At 34.3% G+C, this 21,987-nt stretch overlaps 1 protein-coding gene across 2 annotated transcripts in view; it reads right to left on the reverse strand.

Annotated features, from left to right (window-relative positions):
* Positions 1–21,987, reverse strand: part of LOC129805900 (uncharacterized) — a 285,445-nt gene that overhangs the window by 163,350 nt on the left and 100,108 nt on the right. Inside the window, exon 1 of one of the 2 annotated variants that reach the window (XM_055854141.1) lies at positions 11,845–12,113. The exons of the other annotated variant lie outside the window; for it this stretch is intronic. The gene's annotated coding sequence lies outside the window, so the exon portion shown is untranslated. Of the gene's footprint in view, positions 1–11,844; positions 12,114–21,987 lie in introns of those variants that run through there. 2 annotated transcript variants of the gene reach the window in all.

Below are 21,987 nucleotides of genomic sequence, written 5' to 3' on the forward strand. Positions count from 1 at the left end.
ATATATTCGAAATTAACAAACAAAAATTTAAAAAATCAGAATCGGGAAAGAAAATAAAATCAGATGCATCCCGGCCGGAACAAGATCGGAGTTATAACATATTTCCATGATACTAGTCTGACAAAAATCTGAGTCCGATTTGTATTATAGTTTTCATTTAAAAATATATGATATTCGTACTCTGTAATTGTCCGAGATATGTTCCACTCATTCTACAGTGTCTCTGATATGTTCCACTGCCACAATAGCACCGAAAGTAAATGTGCAAATTTTTTAGTATTTTGCAAAGATTTATACGAAAAGAGGCATAAAAGTCGCCAATGAAGCTTAAGAATTACGTTTCCTGTAAGAAAATGGCCTCATCAGATGATAAAATTAATAATTGTGATTCACACGTACACGGTAGTCACACCAATACTAATGCTGGCAAAAAGTCTCTTCCACTAGTAAAACGACACAGTCTTTTATATGGAGGGTAGGCCTACAATCGGCCTACTATCCCGACTATAGTAGGCCTACTCTACCTATTAGTATATAATATTTATCTAATATTGTATAACATTTGTTCCGGCCGGGATGTGAGGGCATTCCTAGCTTCTAGGTATGCATTTTAAATTGAATTTTCAAACGTTTTATCGACAGATAATCAGAAATAAGCCTTTCTACATTCCATGAATTCCATGAATTTTTTACATTGCTACAGGGTTAACAATGAGTCCTAAACTTTATTAACGTAGGGGAGACCGGGGATGTTGCGACACTTTTTCATGTTTTGACTTTGAGACACTATTCCAAAAAATCACGATAGTGTATTACAATTTTATGCGGTCTATAGGATACTTATGGGTATTGACTTTATAAAAAGTACTTGATAGAATTTGGAAAACAACTGAGTTTTCTTGGAGAAGATAAATCATTTTACTTGACGCTTTGTCCCAAACCTCCCCGATGTGGGGCAGTATGGGACGCAAAAAGCGATGTTTGGGACGCGTTTTTTCTCGCATAATTTGTATTACTGGAACACGTTAATTAATTTTAAATATCAGATTAAAAATATTTCTGATAGACATAAAAATGTTTCATCTTTTATTTACACTTAAAAATTAATATCAATTTTTTTGTACAGTAGAGTCATTTATTGTCAATCAATTTATTTAAAGTATTTTCTTCTTATTTTCCATCTACCTTTCTTTTCTTTTTTTTATTCTAAATATTGCAATCATGATTATCAAATTCCTCAGGCGAGTAGATTTTCTTGCAACTCTTAGTTTTGAACCCATTGATGGATTCCTGTTTGATTTTACGACAACTGAATTGTACCTGTTTTCTCATTATTTCTCTGAATTATCTTTCGCCTTGCCTTTTCTGGAGAACTTGTTCGAGAAATTTTCGAAAAAAATAGTTTTTGACTAGATTGAGCAAAGATCGAATATCCTCCGAGAAGGAATTATTGATTCCCAAGACAATGATGGTTTAATTGTCCCTGTGGTTAGAGAAATCTGCTCCAATGATAAACTTTGCACAAGAGGGAGATTTCCAGTAGAAACTGGGCATTACTCTTCATTTTGACAATAAAAAATTGCATACCACCTCCAATCTTGTCGAAAATCAATGTCCCATTCATCCCCTTTCAAGTGTCCCAAACATCCCCATGTGTAGTTTTGGTATTTAAAACCTTTATGTAAAAAACAAGAGTGTATAATCTCTGAAACTTTTATAAAAATATGTTCCCAGATTACACTGCTACCAAATGAGATAAAAAAGTTTTGATTATATATCGCTGATATAAAATACAAAGAGGAAAATTGAGACGTCAAAATATACGATTTTTATCATTTTTTTAAAAAATGTTTATGGAATTAAAACAATAAAACTGAGGATATCCATTCTTTTAGTCAAGATACATCTTAATATTGCCTACGATACAGTTTTGGTTAAATCCCATTTATTTCAAAAATTAATTGAAAAAATCGCCTTGTCCCACACTACCCCTGTCCCAAACCTCCCCGGTCTCCCCTATATACGGACCATATGTTTTCACTTTCGCAGAAAAAAAAAACATTCCGTAAAATTGTTCGTACAGAGGAGCCTCGCTATAGGTCATATTTGGTTCCAGATTTGACACTTGGGTCCGCACTATAGTCCATGTCATTTTTTAAAATTATCAACGTCTTTTAGTATTGAAGTCTCTTCGCTCTCTTCATTATGGATCACAATTATCACAACTACTCAATAAAGTTTGCCAAAAATATTAAAATTATTATGACAACATTGCATATCGCGTATTAAAAAACACAACCTAACTTAAAATCAGTGTTTTGAAATCAACGGTCGATAAATTGTGGACTATAGAGCGATGGCCTATAGCGGGGTTCTACTGTAAATATTTGTAAAATCTTACTCGGGACTTTTTAAATGCTCATAGATTGTACAACCCACTAAAAGTTCGTAAAAGCCTGTACTTTTTCCTCAAACATTGTTCGTGACACGATCACTTAACGAGCATTTTTTTTGTTCTTTTACAAATAGTTGTTAAATGTTCGTAAATGCACAAAAATGCTCATGAAATATTATCATTTGTTCGTAAAGTTTTGTCAAACAAGTAAAAATGTGCGACCAAATGTTTGTAAAAGAACAATAAGTACTAATCAAATCATAATGCTACGAACAATGTTTGTGTAAAAAACAATTATTATGAACTTTTTTCCTGGGTTATACATTTTATGAGCATTTCGTAAGTCTCCAGTACTTTATGAACAATTTTACAAAATATTTTCTTCTGTGTGGAGCAAATTCAGGCAAAAATGGAGAACTTTCCAAAAAGAAAAAAGACAGGCAGATTGTGCAGCAATTTAGTAAAAATGAACAGTAAAAATGAAAATTAGTAGTCAGTAAAATTTTATTGAATAAGTGAAAATTAAGAAATTTATGAAACATTTTAATTAGAAAATTGAATTACATGTTTACTAGTCAGTTTTATCAAAAATGTTTGTACATAGTTTAAAATGCAAAAATTTATTATAATTGGGCACAGTTTTAATTGCACAATTTAACTACTTTCTTGTCAATGAGTAAAACAGAATACAAAATATTTTTTCATATCTTCTAGATTAATTAATGGAACCACCTATATTTGCCACCCTTATGTTTTCACTTTTTTTTAAACTATCAATTAAGAGCCTCTATTTAAAACAATATGTGACTGTGTATAAATTACAATTCGGTAACAAATTAATTTTAAAGTGGTACTGAATTCGTGGAAAGTAATGGTAAAATTGAACTAAATGCAATTTTCCATTCTTCTCTTTCACCAATTCAATGGTGTATGTAAAATTGCATTAGCTCTGGTGATTCTATTGCCATTTAATGCAATTTTTGCCCCATTTAAATCCGTCTTCTTGGTGTCTTCATTGTAAAAGTGTCTTGCTGACTGTAATCCAATAATGCTCCCCATTAATTTGTACCCATTTCGCGTCCAATCTTCCAACTAGTAGTTTTTTGCCATCTCGAAAAGGACCAAATTCCACCTACAGAGGAGATTGCAAGAAGCTTTTTTTAGTTTCATTTGGACAGCAGTTCTCTCCAACTTTTATCGTGGGTTAGAATTTTTATTGCTCATACTCATAGATATAGAAGGATCAGTATAATGTATTTCCTCGATTTTCTGATATAAGGTAAAGTGCCCTGTAGTCGGCCGGTTCCTGAACTCGGCCAGTTGGGTTATTTACTCAATTTACTTAGGTTTGCTATAATATGGTCTTACTGATTTAACATTATAAGATCTCTTATATTATATATAACGTAAATCAAAGAAAATTTCATAGAAATTCACTATAAAACGTTAAAAAATTTCACTGCCCGAGTTGAGGAACCGACCGACTTGAGGGTACTTTACCTTATGTTATATACATGGAAGTGCTCTAAATTTACATTCAAAGACAACTTATTAGTTAAATAGAAGAGCGTTTGATTAAGTTGCAAGTGTTATGAGTTCGAATCCAATTTAAAGCAAACAATATTGCAAATAGAAAATGTTTAGTAAGCTTTACTGCACTTAACTCCAAAGGGTTTAAAGCTGACAGCCCTAAGAAAGTCTGGTTCCTCTACAGGATACTGTACCAGGATTATTTCGTGATTGGTTATTAGTCGAAAAATTTTCAAAAGACTGACATAAGCAGTTCAGTATAGCGTTTTATTGTTTTATTTTAGGTAAAATGACGTATTATTGAGGGTATGACGTATATCCAGCTCAAAACCGAAATCATTTAAGGTAAAGTACCCTATAGTCGGCCGGTTTCTCAACTCGGCCAGTGCGACTATTTATTCAATTTACTTAGATTTGTTATAATATGGTCATACCGATTTAACATTATAAAGTGTATTATATTATATATAACGTAAATCAGTGAAAATTTCATAGAAGTTGACTATAAAACGTTAATAAATTGGTTAAATAATTCAACTGGCCGAGTTGAGAAACCGGCCGATTAGAGGGTACTTTACCTTAAGTGACATCTCAATAATATTTAAAGGACCAAATTTCTACAGTAAACAATTAAATCTTTCAATCCGAAAAGTTCATTCATCCAAAAATTTGTTGCAAATCCAATTTTTAAGGCAAGGCATTATACACAAAACTTCGGGCATTCCATGAATTGCTATCCACTTGTTCATTCCTTTTTCCCTGCACATTTGCAATCCAAATGTACCCCATTGCGGAACAATTACAAAAGTTGAGGAAGAGAAAATGGGGATAAGTTGCAAAAAGGTTGAGAAAATGCGAGAAAATTCGAAAGGTAAATTTCAGGAAGTCAAATAGAATGGGGAATTCGAGATGAAAATTTCTCGTATCAGTGTTCTAGGCGTCGAAGTATCGTATTTCTTTATGTTCTAGTTGTCCAAAATGTTTTTTTTTTGTCTATGCGCCACTTTTTTTTCTACATGTGCACATCCCTGAGGCTCACACAATAAATATTTACACAATAAATTTGAATATGTCGATTGAGGCCGGGAAATTGTGCAAACAGAGAAGAGATTACACCGTGAATCCCAGGGATAGTTATGTAGCAAATAGAGAAATTCAAATTGGTATCGATAAACGCCCTCACCTTTAATCGCTTTTCATGTCATTCTGTTGAGAACAAATTGAAACCGAACGCTCCAGGTGATATTGCCAGCTGCCTTGACTGCCGCTTCCATCACCCCAAACCCAAGCATACATTCCCATCTTCTTCCAGGGCAAACCCGACGTGCGCCACGTGCCTCACACGAGCATATACTTTCCTCTTGCCCGCCATCACTTAAACCAGGGATCGATAATGGATTTAGTGCGCCAAAAGTAGAACAAGGCACCATTCGCAATTGTACTGAGTACACCAATAATTGTAAACACATTTGCAAATAAATTGACTTCACTGACTATACTTTTCCCCAAATGGAAATTTCCACCTTTTGCCCCATTTCACCTTTCCATCCCACAAAACTCCCAATTCTTTCAGGATCACTGTGCATCTCGTACTTGTGACCATTGCGACCTTTTGTTTGGCATTCCATGCCGGAGGTCGCAGATGGAGGCAAATCGTGTAACAGCTGTATTTACTTGGTTCAGCAAAGTGATTTGTTAAGTCCCTTGTATCAATTTATATAGAAGTGTGAAGCACTCAATGAATTTCTCACTCTCAAGAGAAATATTTATAAAAGCAAATTGAGTCAATTCCAGGCATTGCATTGTGCTCAAAATTAGACTATGCACTTGAGTACAGCCAAAAGAAAAACAATTATGTTTATTTGTTTTAGCTGCTATACATCAGAGGATGGCGGAGGAATTTTACTAAAAATATTCACGGAAAGTTCAATAAGATTGATTTAAGAACTCTAGAAGAAATACCTTTTTTTCTCAAATGATTTTCCAAATTAGTAGGAGAATGTCGGCATAGTTTCCAAAGGTTAATTTTCAAGTGCGAATTTTCCCGTGTCATAAAGATCCATGATAAAAACCAAGACTATGATTTACGGTCAAGGCGGGCTAAATGCCAGAAGTGCGTCGAAAAAATTTCAAAAATGAATTATTTAGAAATAAATGATATCATTTACAACCGAGATAATACAGTTGTTGCTATAAGAAATTTTCATTGGGTTTTTAGTAGTGCACTAGCTATATCGAAGTATTTATTGTAACATATCTTGTACATTTATATGTTGTTTAGGACATTTATCACATAACAAGGAGAGCTCATATGCTAGAAGTGGGACTAGTTTAATCAGGAAACTCATTTAGAATGCTTGGGAAACCTAGGAAGGAACCCATTGAGAGAGCACTGAGAAAGCAATAAACCCTAAAGGAACTCTGGAATCCCACAGAAAACTCAAGAAACTCAAGAGAGAGGGGCTTGGGCGCCTGCGGAGTAGATTATTTAGAACAACTGAAAACACAATCATTTTCATTTAATGCCGGCCTCAGACTGAAGGTTTAGCCCAGTTCCTGAAGGTCTCAAAAATCTAATTACAGAACAATCATTTTATTGATTTTTCAGAATCTAATGAATCATTTGCCTTTAATATCCAATCCTAAACAACAATTTTCAAAAACTCATGCCTGATAAGAAATTAGAGAAATTAAGCCAAATGGTTAATAGCTAGTCCCCGGCGAGTAGCCTTCAAAGTTGAAGCCAATTTCTTATTTTCACGTACAAATACGTATGGGAATTTTTCTGCACTCGTGATCGTTATGCTAAATATTTAAAAAGTGAGAAGTTTTTCCGTATTATAAGATACCTTTCCGTATGGAGGGATAAATATACTAAATGTTTGTTTAAATAAATCTTTTCCTTGGAGCACTGTGAGCTGAGTCCGAGGTCAATTTAGGAATTGGCTTCAAATAGCTCCATATAAACAGGCCAACTTGCCAGGCGCTTGGTTAATAGGCTTAGGTCTGAAATACGCTTTAAAATTAAAGCTTTCATTAAGCGTAAATTATCCCTTACTGTAACAGGGCACACGTAATTGCATGCTTTTGTTTGCTTTTAAAATAAATTAGGGTGTCTGGTTAATATATTTTGCATTTTGAAAATCCTGAATTGTACATATTTTCTTAAAAAAGGGGTAGCAAAGCATCCCAGACTTTGCGAAATGCTCGAACTCGTGACTTAGATGCTATACCTCAAAAGTACTTTTGCATCATTTACCGTTTACCGGTAATCAATCGATTTGAATCGACTCATAAATCAATCAATACATTCCACATAGTTCCACAAATAGTTTGAAGAGTAATAAAAATTATATTCGAAAAAATTATTTATCGGTAAATAACCGGTTCATTACCGGTTCACAACCAATTTGAACCGATTTATAAATCACTCAAAATATTTCCCAAAATACACCTCAGGAGTAATTTAATTGAATTTCGTATAAAAATGATTTATCGGTTATAAACCGCTTCATTACCGATTCAAAACCAATTGGAACTGGTTCAGTATTGTCGGAAATTCCAACACCCTTCCAACGAGCCCAAACATGACCTTGAAAAAAACGCTATTAGGAATGATTCAAAGGTATTTTCGTCTAGTGGCGAAATGTCCGCCTGGATAATTCAATTCAATTTATATATTTCTCCTCAATTAATGCTTGATTGCGTCTGCCGCCGACTTACCACGACCGATCTCATCAGGTAAACGGCAGAAACCCTGAATCATAGATCGTATATGCCAGGATAATCTCTAAAGCATATCGAAAAACGAAAAAAATCGCACGACGCGTTTTCGAACAATTCCAAAAAAACATGGTCTTGAAGGGTAAGGGGAGGGGTTGGAGGAAAATAAGTGAGATGTTAACGATCCTTGGATCGACTTATGGGGGGTCCCCTTAAGGTTCCAAGTCACCATCTGTCACCGTTTGGCCTCTAGAGCTAGACAGACGAACAAACAGCGTGACGATATTTCTCAGAAATCGTCTGAAACGTGAAGATTTGTTGAAAAAAGTGATCTCCGAGTAATCGTGGACAGTTCACTCTCCGGAAGTTAAAATAAAGGTGGCAACCTCCAGTTCTCCACTTTCCCTGTATAAGTTTTTAATTTTATTTAGGTGAGTTTCAACAGGGCTTACAAGGTTTACCCCAGTTTACGAAAGTTTCAAAATTTTGAATAGCGTACAATTTTACTTCTTTTTGGGAGCCTAATAGGTCACTTATCTTGTATAATCCAGTCCGCAATTAAATTTTTCGAAAAAAAATCGTGATTTCTAAGAAATTAGAGCAGTTAAACCATATGGCTAAGTCTTAGATCTCAAGCCCGTATGGCCATTAAGGACCAATCGAAACAACTCCTTCGCTCTATCGAGCATAACTTTTAGAGCATCGGTAGGATTATGTCCTTTTTGGAATTGTTAGGGCTTGTCATAGAGGTTATTTTCTAACCTTCATCTCATGCTTGCTCGCGACATGTGCATATCACGGATCATATGCTTACAGCTATGACGCGAATTTCATTCATTTCGCTTCTTCACTTTAAAGATCGCGTCTGTTGCCGGTGTTGTTTTCTTTGGATGCATCGCCAGAGCATTTCTCAACACTGCCACTATTCATGCATCGAGTTGTGTTTCGAAACGTAAAAAAAATAGTCACATTAACTATTGAGGGTCTCTAATGATAGCCAATTACGGCATTATGATCAAATATAGAGCCGTCATGCTATTATATTGGAGTATCAATTCAGATAAAAAAGTTTACGTTATAAATTTTAGCAAATGATTTCGTGGTCTTGTAGCTAATAAAATGAACTACAAAATTACGCAAAATATGAGGACAGTGTGACCAATAGTATGGAAGTTTAAAGAACCTAAATTTGCTTTCACTTCAATTGGCGCACCCTGTAATAATATGTAAGTAATATGATTTTTTCTGTAATACAGGCAATCTACCTTCAATAGGTCTTCCTGACACGAGTTCTTAAAGTGCTCCTGTCAATTTTTAAAAGCCAATAAGTGTTCCTGTTACCCTATTTCTTTTATTTTCCTTTTTAATTTTAATTTAAACATACAGTAGAAACTATTAATGTGATTTTTTCTAAGAATTGTGGTAAAAAATTTATTGGTGAAATATTGATGCTAAGAATTTGACGAGCTTCGCAATATTACCCTTAACCTTGCCCTTAACGTTAATTGAGAGCAAACAAATTTATTATTGTCTTTATTAATAATAACATTTTTGCAGTTAGAGTTAGAAATAATAATTACTGCATCTGATTTGATCAAAAGAGTTTTCCCAATTCGAAATTTTGATTTGGGATTGTGCTTTATTCAGACAATATTACTGATATACGATTAAAACCAAAAACATAAACGTTCTTTTCTTATCGGATAAGTTAATCTAACTAGAAAATTATTTATTATTGTTTCCTAAATATTTCTGTGATGATATCTATGTAATATAGCCCCTTCTTTGGCCCATTAAACCACAAATGATGGCAATTTGCACTACAATAAATTACAGAAACAAGACTTTTTAATAACCCTAAAAGGGAGAAGATTATCTAATTTTCCAAACTATCGGGATTTATCAGATAAATTCTGGGTCAATGGGGAAAATATGCGATGGACGAGGGCAAAGTGTGTGTCATGTCCAACCCCTCCGGTGCTATTCTGCAAAGGCCAGGAAAGACAGGTGTGACGTGCTTCTACGGAAGGCCCTCTCAAATGGTGAGGCTCAGTAGGAGCCAATGACAGACACTCCCTGGTTAGACATTGGACAGACAAACACTATAGGGAACAAAAAAAAATATGTTAAGCCACTGAATTGCTGAATGAATAAGGTAAATTAGATAATTTAGAAAATAGAATATTCACTCTTTTTTCCTGGTCGTTCTCTATCCAAAAAACTCCCGATGAGACCCTTCAATAGATTCATCAATGGAACATATTTTAACATTTTCATGCTAGTCTCTCCTCCGGGAACATCATTAATTTCTATCGATGTGATGAATAGGAAAAGAGAATAGATTCTCTCGAGGAAGTAATAAATTATAACACATCAAAATGGGTCAGAAAATATTCATGCGAGGGTGTGTAGAGATGAGTATTATCTCAGTCTTCCACATTTAGTCCACACCCTTCAAAGTCTAATTATTTTTATCGTCATATTCTTCAACACTTTCCACATTCACAACCAACGAGATGATAATAGTTCCACCAGATGCGTTTCTGGATAATTAATTCCACTCAATGAGACTTCCATTCCTCAACTGCATTTTCTTAGGAATCAGCTAAAGAGTCCATTCCGCGCATAGTTCGAAAATTTAAGCATACTTTTAGAGAACTTGCAAAATAATGAACTAGATGTAAGTTTCAAAATACAATGAAAACCATTTTAAAATCACTTCTCCTTTAAAATCCCCCAAAAGGAAAACTTTCAGAAAACTTTTAAATTCTGTCAGAGAATAAGATAAAAATCGTTAATACGTATCATCAAAGAAAATACTGAGAAAAATTAGGTAGGGGAAAGTCGTCTGCCTTTAAATGCAGCAGCCTTTAAATGTTGCGATTTTTTCGTTGTTCTCAAAAGCATAAATTATATTCTATTAACTATTAGGTAGATATCCATCATCCTCACAAATCATCAAAAAATGGAGAGCCTAGCTCCTATTTTCTAGATGCTAGATCAAAAAAAAATGAAAATGAGCTCTAAACTGTAATTTTGATGTTCCACAAATCATGTGATTTTTCATAGTAAAAATCATTTTACAAATAAATCTTCCATTGTGACACATAGAAGGTTAATCAGGCTTAATATTTCTGTTAATACATTTTGGTTCAGATTACACAATTTTTTTGGGTGGCAAAAATTTGCAAATATCACCCTGCAGCAGCCTTTAAATGCTAATGTCGTGTGCCTTTAAATCCTATCTTTCCATACATCAAAACATGTGAAATCGAACTCCTACTTTTCTCTGACGAACGTCATACAAATACCTATAACCTGCTATCTTGCTCCGGCCGGGATGTTTCAAGTTGACAATTTTCAACTTCAATGGCTTTTCCTTCCAAATTTTCAAGTGCAAAACAGTGCTTCAGAAAAATGTGAAGAAAAGTTATTGTTTAATGTCTTTTGACTGCAGTGATGATTTTAATGAGTGCGTTAGGCTTCAACCTATTCATTTATAGCCCATTTAGTTTTATTGATTCAATATTCTCAGTGAAAAAAACATTTAAAGGCAGCTGCATCGCGTTTAAAGGCAGACTATGCCAGCTGCTTTCATACAAATCGACATCACTTTTTTTAATTTCCTCAGAAGGAAAAACTGAGGACTTGCGAGTGCTAAATGAGGTAATCATATACGCCGAATGAACAAGAGAATTTTTTGGTGTAGTAGAAAATAAAATCCATTTTGTGGATTCTTCAGAAAAAAATCTTAAATTTGGAACTCCATTTTTCGTTTGAAGGCAGACGACTTTTCCCTACACTGATTGTGAGAAAAAAACGGGGGTGCTATTAACTTTTTTCCTCAGAAATTTAACACTTTTTAGGTGTCAAAATATATCAACATTTTTCAATGTTAAATTCACACATTTTTAAGGGTAAAATTAACATGGAAAAGGATAACTTTAACCCCTAATACACCTAAAAAGCGTAATATTTACACCGATTTCGGATCAATACTGCAGGGTAAAATAAACATTTCTGGAATGTTATTTTAACTTTTTCGGATTTCTCTCAGTGTAGGAATTTTTGACAAGTAATGTACTTAGAACTAAACTATGAAGTGGTAACTGTGGAGAATTACCTGTGGTAAACAATAATTTCTCTGTGATAGGATTCTGTGATATTTAATACCCTCTTCTTCCTGCCTAGTTTACCTGGAAATATATATTCCTTTATTAAATGTATTCAAGTGATCCGGAACGTAGGTGGCTGGCTTTTCCAGAAGAATTTTCCTCGATGACCGCCTAATGCCCTTCACCAAGTGCACCACAGCAGAAAAACACAATTATCACCTTCACCAATTATTTATTTACACCAACTTCTCCACTATTAGACTGAACACAGTTTAACTCTACGTCACTGTCGTTTTTCTGTATTTTAAAGTTAATATTTTTGATAATAATTCACTAAATAAACTAATAACTTCAACCTCACGTCTCTTTGCAAAATCAAGTCTTACGTAACTCCCAGACTGGTTCCCGCTCTTCCCCTACTTTTTTTCCAGCTGATCTTATTCACCACTTTTTCCTCCTTCTCTCTCCCTCCATGCATATTCAAAATCCAACCGTCTTTTGTCTCTTAAAAATAAGAGATCTCCAATCAATGGAAATTCTATACAGTAACAATTATCGCAAAATAGACAGATTTACCAAATAATAGTTAGATTTTATGGCCAAATGAATGAAGCGCTGGTTTTTTTTTAAACAAAGGTTTTAGATTCGATTCTAATAAAAAGCCCATATTTAAGGAATTCAAATGCAATTTAAAATTAAATCATTAAAGGATTCTCATTCCTCCCAATTAAGGCCATCAGGCCAATGATTCTTAATAAAGTTAATAAAGAAGAACATATGAAGCGTTCTAAAAAATGTTTAGTAAAAATCACATTCGAAGAGTTTACAGAATAAGGGAAAGTCGTATTTTTTATTGACTGAAATATTTCTGCTAAAAAGGTACCATCTAAATCTCAAACCGTCCTAGCTAAATGAAGCTTCGATCATGAAGGTAAGATCGTCACCCCAAAATAAAATGATTTTTTTTTTAATTATTCGTTGATTTTTATAAATTTTGTTTTACGAAATGTCTGGTTTTAACTATACTAATGAAATACATCTTGCCAAAATAGGAAAAAAAAAACACAACGAATAATTTTTAATAAATGATTTTATTTTGGGGTGACGATCTAACCTTCATGGTCGATACACGCTTCACTTACTTTATGCTTAAGTAAAGTGATATTAAAACGATTTTTTCGTCATTCAAAAAAGTTATTTTAACAAATCTTGAGTCGACTTATTGAAAGTATTTTCTAAAAACTCTAAAAACCACTTTTAAAAAGATAAAATTGAAAAAAATCTAATTCAAACTTTAAAACAACTTTCATTGTTTTGTAGAAATAAGTTCGAGTATTCAGCAAAATTGTTAGGAGAGGATGGGGTAGTTTCATGCAGCTATTTTTTCAACACTATATATGCTGTCTGAAAATATGCAGCATAATTCCCAAATTATCTTATTAAGAAATTATCTCAAAAGTATACGAAAGTTTAACATGTGTGAAAACTACCTCATTCTCCCGTATATTCTAAGATCCGTTCTTTCTATCTTATTTTCCTTAGTGCAACAATAATGAAGAGTGAATCCTTATGGAGTATCATCAGAATAGATGGTCGACAATAGTTTTCTAAACAATTCAGAAATCTGATTTCAACTCACATACCAAACTAAGGCATTAAAACCCGCTTCCCATACCATTGCATTTTCTAATTCTCTATAGCAGTTTGCTTTTATGTATTCAAGCAATGATGGGGTTTGATGATAGGATTGAAAGTTTGTTGAGCAGATGGAGAAAGGAAAATCTCACAACTATTTTCCACATAAAAAGAAAACTTTCCTATTTGATTGCATTTAATTGTATTTCATTTGAATTGAAAATTTGCGCAAATTCTAAAACCACTGAATTTTCCGAGTTTATAGCCCAAGTCAGTCCATCAAAAACCAATTCATTGATTGAGTGACCACCCTGTGAAATATCGAATTAAGGCAAATTGGATAGATGTCGACTTCAATACAAGAAACATGACAAATTACTCTCCTGTGGCTTTTCGTCAATTTCTGAGAGTGCAACTAAAACGAATTTTGGGGACGAAGTTTATTGATAAATTTCACTTCCTCTCTGATCAAGACTCCACTATTTGAGCAGCTGACGTGACCGTATAAAATTTTTTGGCTTTTTACTATCCATGTGCATGTCATTTCCGATAAATAAACATATCAATGTACTCCGTGACTTATTCGATCAAGTGAGTGCTCAGAAAAGGACAAAGGCCATTAATTTCCTGCAGAGTTGAATACACCTAAATTGAATTATCATAAATTATTATCAAAAGCCGATATTTTTTTATAAATATCATTCTAAAAACGTTTTAGTTCACGGAAGTTAGAAAAACCATTTAAATTAAAACGTTTTAGAAGAACAGGATTGGACTAGCTTAAAATTGATCAAAAAAAATTTGAAAGCTAAACTTGTTGCAGCAAAGCACTTTTGGGATTTTGGATAAACTGCAAGTTTTAATTCTTATCAAAATTATTCTACATGAAGTTATCTTCGATAAAGTTATATAAAAAAGTGAAAAAAAGAGAAGGTAAGAAGAAAGTATAGCGACAGAAGCGAAAATTGAATCAAAAGGTTTTGCATGAAATCAAGTTATATGGAGATTATCCAGGATTTCATCAAGGATGTCATACTAAGGAATAATCAACCAGTACGGTATCTACGGTAGTTATAAGTAATCCATTGTGTAATTGATCAAAAAATCTGGCAGTTAAAGCCGAAGTATGTGTGCCATATTTCAATAAATTGAAAAGGGGCAAAATGTAACAAAACAATTTTTCTCAGTACATAGTCTAATGCCCAACGCACAATAACTTTTGTTTAGTAAACATGTTTTTGACATTTCAATGAGAGTGAATGAGATCTAAATCTAGTCATCTCGCTCATTCTCATAGGAAATTTTGAAAACATGTTTACAAACAAAAGTTATTGTGCGCTGGTCATAATGCACAAATTTTGGAAAGCATGTTGGTAAACAATGATCCCAAGAAGCATTTTTTTTCTTAATATAGTCTTGTAGAATTCCTTGAGTAAGGCACTATAGAACCAAAAATCTTTTTATTTGCTTATAACACTCTTGGTTCCATCACTGAGACTACTATAAGTAAAGTGGCGCACTCTTAAGAATCTTAAGAACTTCTATAGAAATTTCAACAGAAAATTCTCACTTTAAGACTTTTAAGAGTGCACTAAAAGACTTGTTTAATACTTGGTTCTATAAGGCAGCTATTTTGCTTCTTGGGATATTCCTTTAAAAAAAAACTTGACCTCATTTTAAGTGTCAGTCTTTTTACTTTTTTCACTTTTTATGTTGTATAACTTTGAACGGGGCAATTATCTTCCAGATGGACCCCTAATAAAAAAAAATTTTAAAAAAGCTTTGAAATTTTCGATTTGTCAATGAGCCTTCATACTCGTGTTTATCCTTGTCTACAGATCAATGTTTATGTGATGTAATATACATATTTTTGAATAAATAAGAATTCTTTCACATGTTCCACTTTTTGAAAATACTTTGAAAAATATTTTGAAAGTAAAATTCAAAATTTGAGTATTCATTTATATAATAGACAATAAAAACGAATCTAGTAAAAGTGAGCTTTAAACAAATTAAATGAACCCTTAAAACAAATCTGTATTTTTAACCTTCTTGTCACATTCAATTTTGTGAACAATTTTACCAGATTTTCTAACAAATGACATGGAAATATTTTTATTACAAAAAGTTATAAATGAAAAATTTTAAAACGAATTTTCATATAATATTTTCTCGTAATTAATATTAATTAACGAATTTATATGTACGTACAATTTTACCTGGAATTAATTCTTTTTTCTAAACTCATCAGTAGATTTTCTGTAAACTACGCATTGTCGTTTGCATCACCAATTGTCGTATTTCTTAAAAATATGTTTCAAAATAAAATTAATTTAATTTATAAAATAATTTATTATATAAAGTTTATTAAGTAATTGACGGTTAGAAAATGATTTTCTGAAAATTTGTAAAAAAAAATTCAACATTTCTTCCACTTACGTTACACACATTAATTAATTTCGTAAAGGGTTTTTATCAAAGAATAAAATAACCGGAAAATCTAATGAATTACTTGATTAAAATGTTCGTATGAAGAGTTTTTAAGTCTCTAACAAGTTTGAAGCATTTTCGCAAAATTGCTGATAAAACCTGTAATTTATTTTTCAATCCTAAATTCCCATGGAACTACTTCATTTAATTTTGGGACCGTATTGGGGTAAAGAGAATAAGTTCAGACCGCAAAATAAATATAATAATATTGCCTCATCTGTTGCAAATAAATTGAAAATTTGTAATTAAAATCATCGTATGTACTCATTATAAATAGTTGAGATCACATTCAAATATTTAACATTTCCTCTTGACTTAATATCCCAGGTAAACTATTATGAGCGTTCAAAAATTTTACGAATTTCCCGTGGAAAGCAGTTTATTAATAAACTAATTTTGAGAATGTTGACTACCCCTTAGAGAGAGCTCTATTGCAAAAGTTGTGCACTCCAATAAATATTTAACTGTAATGGCCCTAGTCATGGTATAAAATGAAATTTGCTCACCACGTAAATGTTTAATGAATCATTGCCATAATCTGTAACAGTGGGGAAGCAAATTGCCGCCTATTAGTACATAGTTTATGAAGGAATTGACCGCAATTGCAGTCGAATTTACATAGTAGTTTTATTTGATTGGGATTGATGGTGAACCGAAAATTTATTCCAACCCCTTCAATATTTGTCCATTGGGTGGAAATACCGTCATTTTATAGGATTTCTCATTACAAATCCACCCTTGCCCCTCTAGTCCATTTGCATCATTTTGGGGACAAGCGGGGCAACCAAGAGGGAATAGTAATAAATGTTTACATGTCTCATAATAATTACATCCCATCATCAAGCCAACCCGTCCTTTTTCTCACAGGTCTGCACATCATAGAACTACTACCCAGTGTGAGGCAGGAAAGCATGTAGTCTAAACCCGTATGTTCGGTTAGTGTGCATCTGGCAATACTACTGGAATTATCCCCCCCATTTGAATGGAGCCACATTGTACACAAGTGAATGAGGGCTGAAATATTAGTGATTTTGGGGGAAGAGTGAAAATTTGCCAGGAAGATTCGCATTTGCGGTGCTCACATGAAAATCCTTCTCTATATGGATTGTGTTTGGTGACGTGATGACCAGAAGCCAAAATGCATGCACTTGCATTATTTGTGACACCATACAGTACATAGGATACAAATCTCGAGTAGATAGTGTAGAATTGAGATCAATAGGTTAATTCGGATACCGTGCAAACTTTGAGCTTCTACTTGAACACCAAATTGTATATTTTACTGGAAAAGTTGTTTACCACAACTCAAATCTCCTCTATATCAAGAGTCTTATACCAAAATACCTAAATAAAAATGAAAACCGTCCTGATGGTTATCTAAATTATATAATTACAGGGCATAATAGTATAATTCAGAGCCGGCCCAAACACAACCGTTTTTTATTAAAATTTATAAATAGAAATGAATTTTTGATTTAGCTGAAGCACGAGGAAATAAATAATAAAATTGTGACATAGATTAATGCATGATATTATGTTTATAAAAGAAAGATGTTACAATCTCATTTGAACTTTTCAAAAATTCCCATTAGAAGCAGAAATTGGGCTCTTTTAATCTGCTAAAACAAATTAAGAAAGTATTATTTGCGTGAAAATTAAATTTACCACATACAAGTTAGCAACGCGCGCAATCTTGCGCCAACCCACATCCCTGCATTGGTCTTGCATCGCACGGATATAGGGTTTCTTCTGATAAAGCGTGCATTCTGCAGACGCTTGATCAGCAGAAACCCTCGCCCGTGCGAATGTGACGCCAAGCAGCGGATGTGGGAAAAATAAAGAATTCTGCCCTAGGGCTGAGATTGATTTGAATAAATAAATCACTCTTCGTCGAGTGTCCAAAGAAACAACAAGTCTTTTTAATTGGCGCCCGAGCAGGGACAGTGAGTAAAATCACTATAGAGTCCCATCGTGAAATCCACCGTACTAGTGGAAAACTTGTGGTAGTTGTGATAAAATTCACTACTAATTCTATAAACTTTGTGAAAATTTCTTGAAAGTTAATTAAAAAAAACAAAAAAGTGAAAATTTTGAAGTTGGAAAATTGCAGGGAAGAATAAGACAGTGAAAAAGAGTGAAAAATAGCAAAAAAAATAATAAGACAGTGAAAAAAAAAAGAGTGGAAAATAGCAAAAACAAAAATTAGACAGTGGAAAAAGGTGAGAAAAATTACAAAGATTAAACAGAGGAAAAAACTTCGTATGAAGTGAAGCAAACTTTAAGAGTGGAAATAGCAGAAAAGACTTAGACAGTGGAAAAAGTGAAGAAAATTATAAAGAATAAATAGTGAAAAAATTTTTCGGACAAAATAAAGCAAGGGATAGTGAAAGCGAAGATAGTGTTAGGAAAAAAGGGAAAAACTATTAGAACTGTAAGAACTGAAGGTGAAGTGCACCGGAAAGGAAAAATTTTCAAAATTGAATTGAGGGTTCGAGTAAATTTTTGCCGACAACAATTGAGGTCAACGACATCTGCGAGGATCAACAGAGTGCGCAGGGAGTTTAAAATTAAAATGCCGAAGTTGATAGTAGCAATCTTATTGTGAGTGGGCCATTGATTTTTTTTATCGTTTCCTTTTGATTTATTTAATTTTTTGCTTTTTCGATTTAATTGTGACTTTCGGGTGGACTCCCATTTCTTTTTATGAAATATTTTTATTTAATTTTACGTTTTTAAATAAATTTCAAGGTTATAAATTTAAATTTGATTTTTTTTGAAATAGGAGAGAGATTCTGAGATTTTCCTTTGGGCTATTTTAATTTTAATTTTCTTTTTTATTAATTTCCGAACCTTTTTAATAAAGGAAAATAATCATGACTACCGGAGTAGATGAGGGTACACTACGTGCCATAATTTCAACTACCTTTAAGGTAAATCAGGAGACATTGGCCAATCGGCTAAGGTCCGAACTTCAAGCCGAAATTGAGGCTTTAACTGTGAAAATAAATGCCCTGACATGTCAACACGAGATTATTTCGTACCAGCCCATTGACATTACTTCTACTACTGCATGCCCCGAAGGATTAGATCTTGTCAAATCTTTACCGGAATTTGATGGAACTCTATTGAAGTATCCATCATGGCGACAAGCCGCCCACACCGCAATTAAAGTGTACCAACCTTATGTGGATACCTCGAAATATTATCAGGCTGTCGCAATTATCCGTAATAAAATTGTCGGAAACGCGGATACTATCCTGGCATCCCATAACACCGTACTAAATTTTGAAGCAATTATCGCGAGACTGGATCATACTTATTCAGATAAGAGGTCACTTCATGTTCTTGAACAGGAAATGAGTATCCTCCGACAAGGGCGAACGTCTGTCGAGGAGTACTATGATCTTATTGAGCGACATCTTAATTTGCTCACTAATAAGGTGACAATGCAGTATTCCGGCAATTCTGAAATGATAAAATTGCTCAACGATAAATACCGTTCTGACGCTCTCCGCGTTTTTATCTCGGGTTTGAATAAACCTGTTGGAGATATTTTGTTTTCTAGCAAACCTGATGATCTTCCATCAGCCTTGGCCTTAGCCCAGGAACTTAACATGAATCAACGGCGATATGATTTTGCAAATATTTTCGCTAATCGTCTAATGGGTTTACAGTCCATTAAGCCACAAGCTCATAATTTGCCCCAATATCGTAGGATTTCTTCGCAGCAATCATTAGGAGCTCAACCAAGGGATGTTCCTATGGAAGTTGATCCATCCACAAGTCGTTTTCGTTTAAATAGACCTAATTTGTCTACTAACGAACCCCCTGTTTTCCGGCCACAGTTATTTCCTCGAAATCCTTCATACTTTAATCGTCAAAATTTATCCGCAAGCAGACCTATCCCACGTGAATCCCAGAACAATACGCCTGCCCCAGGCCCCTCGAGACCTAACTTAAACCAACAAGGTCTTAGAGTTCACTTCAAACGGCCTCTAGAGTCAACTATTTCGGTTCGCGATGATCCCCGAAAACACCAAAGAATCAACAATTTTCAGACCGATGAGACTGAAGAACTTCAGTCTGAGGATTGGGATGCTGAGGAATATATTGATCAAACTGAGGATCAGTTAGATGACATCCAGGAACAAGTTGACTATGAGGACGATGTTAATTTTTTAGGGTAAAGTCGCTTCTTCCCTTTATAGAGAAGAAGCTTGAAGATATGATGACCCTTAAAATTCTCGTAGATACGGGCTCTTCAAAAAATTATATCAGGGATTTTGATTTGCTAAAAGGAATTCACAGGGTAAACGAACCGTTTACAATTAAAACAGTTAATGGTGAGACGGAGATCACCCATAAGACGAAGATAGAGCTTTTTGGACATGTCGAAACGTTTTTCATTTTACCCGATCTAACTAGTTTTGACGCCATTATTGGTTATGATTTCCTAAAAAAGGTAGGAGCAATCATTGATGTCAAGAGAGGGTATCTTTATTATGGCCATGAGGGCCACGAAGAGCTAAAATTTCTTTACTGTAAATCGGTCAACTCAATCAAAATTGATTTTTCTTCTATCCCTGAGTCCATTTCGAAATCTTTCCGCTCGATGATAACCCGACTCAGAAGCGTTTTTGCTGACCCAGATTCAGCCCTACCTTTCAACACAAATATAGTCGCGACGATTCGTACTAATACTGATCAACCAGTTTTTTCTAAATCGTATCCTTACCCATTCGGGGTCACTGACTTCGTAAATTCTGAGATATCCCACTTATTGCGTGACGGGATAATTCGACCTTCTCGTTCTCCGTACAACAGCCCAATCTGGGTAGTCGATAAAAAAGGACAAGATGAGAACGGAGAAAAGAAGCATCGTCTGGTCATTGACTTTAAGAAGCTCAACTCCCACACCATTTCCGATAAGTATCCAATTCCGGATATTTCCGTGATCCTCTCAAGTTTAGGAGAAGCAAAATATTTTTCGACGATCGATTTAAAATCTGGATTTCACCAGATAATGATGAAGGAGGAAGATCGTGAAAAGACTGCTTTCTCAGTGAACAATGGGAAGTACGAGTTTTGTCGACTACCTTTCGGTTTGAAGAATGCACCGAGCATTTTTCAACGTGCGATTGACGACGTTTTGCGGGAGGATATTGGTGTCCGGTGCTACGTCTACATTGACGACGTTATAATTTTTTCTCAAGATATTGGACAACATCTCAAGGACATTGAAATAATTTTGGGAAAATTATGTGATGCTAATATGCGAGTATCCCCAGAAAAGTGCGAGTTCTTCAAACAGGAAGTCGAGTTTCTTGGATTTCTTGTGTCCGAAGGCGGTATTAAAACCTCTCCTGAGAAGGTTCAAACAATTTTAAATTACGAAGAACCTAGAACACTTCGCTCCTTAAGAGCATTCTTGGGATTATCCGGTTATTACAGGCGATTTGTCAGGAATTATGCGTCTCTTGTGAAACCGCTTACAAAATACTTGCGTGGCGAGAACGGTAATGTTAGCGCCAGACAATCCAAAAACATACAAATAACCTTGGACAATGATGCTAAAGCATCTTTTGAGAAAGTCAAACGGATTCTTGCATCCGAGGATGTCTTACTTTTTCAACCCGACTTTAATCAACCATTCGACTTGACCACAGACGCATCCTCCACTGCAATTGGAGCTGTGCTCTCGCAGAAGGGAAAGCCAATTACTTTTGTGTCACGAACACTTTCCAAAGCTGAAGAGAACTATGCAACTAATGAGAGGGAAATGTTAGCTGTTCTCTGGTCCCTTCAAAAACTTCGAAATTACCTTTACGCCTGCAAAGGTGTTAATATTTTCACTGACCATCAACCTTTGACATTTGCAATGTCACATCGTAACTCGAATGCTAAAATGAAGCGATGGCAAGCCGCTATTGAGGAATATGCTCCGACTTTTCATTATAAGCCCGGCAAGGAAAATATCGTCGCCGACGCCTTGTCTCGACAATTCATGCATGGTATAGATGACTCTGATTCATCAGCTCCGACACAGTCTCAGGATTCTCATAACTCTTGTGAATCTACTGCCTCCCAGGACGAAACATT

This window comes from Phlebotomus papatasi, chromosome 3, assembly GCF_024763615.1.
Source record: "Phlebotomus papatasi isolate M1 chromosome 3, Ppap_2.1, whole genome shotgun sequence".
Classification (NCBI taxonomy): domain Eukaryota; kingdom Metazoa; phylum Arthropoda; class Insecta; order Diptera; family Psychodidae; genus Phlebotomus; species Phlebotomus papatasi.